Genomic DNA, 2,826 nt, shown 5'->3' on the forward strand with positions numbered 1-2,826 from the left:
ATTAATGTTAAGAAAAAGTACAGTATTTCCCGGTTTTAAAACTGACTTGTCACAATTATACGATTCATGCTAATAGTACAATATTTCGAATAATTATACGATTCCGAATAATATGATATTTCCAAAAATATTTTATCTCCTTTTTTTTACTTTTTTTGCAAGTTAATGGAATATTTATCTAAAGCTCTATATTTCGATTACAATAAACAAGCAATAATATTATAATAATATAAATATATAAATTAAATTATAAATAAACGAAAGATACTGTACTCATAATAATACGAGACATAATGTGTGCTTTTTATTTAGCGACTCAAGTCGACACAAGCGTCATTCTGTCTCTTTTTTCAACATCTAGTGAGCAACAAAGATAGAATGACGCTTGTGTCGTTAACTGGAAAGCATCTATTGTTGTACAATAATGTTACAGATAGCAATTTTCAAGGAAATAATAATATAATGCAAATATTTACCTGTTTTACATTGTTAATAGAAACATCCATTTTCTTATAATGTTTATTATTAACACTCTAATTTTCGACACTTTTATAAGATATACGACGAAAATGTGTAGTAGAAAACGCACTGTCGTTTTAATATGTACACAATGTTATGTTCACAATAACATAACAACATAACCTAACTGTATTGACCGCCACTTCAAAATGACATATGGCCCCAGCAGACTAGTGCGATAGTGTCGCGCGATATCCAATGAGCGTGCAACAATGAACAGAAAAGCTGTACGTTCTGCCGAAGCTCAATAGAGGTAACTGGAAGTCACTAAAATTCCCCATGCGGATGCATATCATTGGTTAATCAATTTCCTTTGTAACTCAGTCGATAGCCAATAAGAGGACATATAAATGTAATATATCGTTTTTTCGCTTTTTGTTTAACACAACGATTAATGATTATTATACGCTATAAACCTTGCTTGATCAATAAGAAACTTATATACGGAAGCACATATCGAAGTATGTTGTAGTTATCGAGAACTAAGGTAACAAAGGTTCGGCCCCAGTGAAACGCATACTCCCTCGTCTTCGCCAACCGAAGGTTGGCAGCAGCCGGGAGAAAAATAGGAACGGTCGAAAATAACTATTGGTATTTCTAGTGTGAAATCGGAAAAAAGGGAACATGCTTTACTTAACATAATATTAAAAATAATATATTTATAGTAAAAGAGTATTTCTGAAAACATATGAACTAATATGACAACTGCAGCCAATTTTTGGATTTAACACAAGAAGTATGTTATAAAATAGATATAAATAATTTATTTCACATTTTTTTATACAGTGGCCATAAAATAGGGAATGCTTTTCGACTTTGCCAAGGGAAATATTCTATTTAAAGAATGTCTAGTTAATTCTTTTTAAAAGTATAATTTTATGGGCAAAATAATGTAAAGTCATTAAAAAAACCATCTTTTAAAGGACAAAACTTTCATTTTTGCTTTTTTTAATATCCTAGAAAATCTAATATGAAATACGTACAATACGTCCATACATTCAATGTGCGTTGAGTATCTCGTCAAATAATAGTTTGTTCTTCTTATCAATGACTATCTTTTACATTTTTTTTATTAATTACATTATGTAAAATATATTGTAATACATATTTATGTTGTAATACATTACATTTTCTTTGCAAAAACACATTGCAATTATAAAATAATGTATTTTTTTTCCTGCAAATACACATTTATACATTTTTCTACATTTGTTATCCACATACTGAACCAATTTTAAAAATAACTTTATATTTTGTTATTTTTATTTTTTTTAAGAAAGGAGTACCATTTGATCAGATTTTGTATATGTATATCTGCATTTGCGCATTAATATCTTGCATTCACTGCAGCACATGTTACTCAGTCTTGAATTGACTGAATCCATTCTTATGCAACATCCAATAATGATTAAGCGTTGGTTTCCATACTTTTTCAAATTGAGAATAAAAACTAAATTCTCTTCAAAATACAATTTTTGAAATCCACAAAAGGCCATAGATAAAGAGCACAAATCGTTTTCTTCTTTTTCTTCTTCTTCTTCAGTTCTATCACTCTGGAGTAAGGCAGAGTAAAGCGTGCAAATAATCCACAGCTCTCGACACTATTATTTATTTTATAAATTTGTTGCGTCTAAGCTTGCTCGCCATGGATACGATGTGCCAGTTGAATATCTTTTGGCATGGTGGTAACTCGCTTAGCGTGAATAGTGCACTAGTTCGTGTCTTCGAAAAGACCTACAAGGTACGCCTCGTTAGCTTCTTGGAGAGCCATCCAGCAAAACTTAGGAAACGGAGGTCAGTCTTGAAATCTTGAGCGATCTCACAGACGAGTTCGTGAAATGGCAATTTACGGATCAATAATTCTGTACTTTTCTGATAATGACGGATTTCACGAAGGGCGACGGTGTCGGGCAACAGTGAGGTTTTTTCATACCACCGGTCGGGGCACTCTTCCTCGCAGCTTTAGTGGCCAACTGTTTCCAGGGCGCCTTTCCTCCGGTTGACTTACGAGCAGTCTGCTTAGTATGTGTCATCGTAACGGTCAACTATCGATATGCGTCCAGCAGTATACGAGCAAAGCTCCTTGTCAGATTGAATTAGATCGACGTCTACAATAGCCCACAGCTGTCGAACCAGTCAATGGAGTTATCATCTTGAAGCAAACTGGCTAACTTAACTTTTATTTTGGAGTTTTACATCCTGGGCTACATGTTTTGCTAGGCTGGTGAGACTAATCTTCCCATTTTTTAAGTCTTGCAAGTGGAATGCTTCTTTCGCCGAATCCGCCGTTCCGTATAAAATCTATTC

General features: G+C 33.2%; 1 pseudogene; it reads right to left on the reverse strand.

Annotated features, from left to right (window-relative positions):
* Positions 1 to 2,149: 2,149 nt before the first annotated feature.
* LOC139815241 (histone H3-like) lies at positions 2,150 to 2,552 on the reverse strand (annotated as a pseudogene).
* Between the last annotated feature and the right edge of the window lie 274 nt (positions 2,553 to 2,826).

The sequence above is a fragment of the Temnothorax longispinosus genome, chromosome 6 (assembly GCF_030848805.1).
Source record: "Temnothorax longispinosus isolate EJ_2023e chromosome 6, Tlon_JGU_v1, whole genome shotgun sequence".
Taxonomy (NCBI): Eukaryota; Metazoa; Arthropoda; class Insecta; order Hymenoptera; family Formicidae; genus Temnothorax; species Temnothorax longispinosus.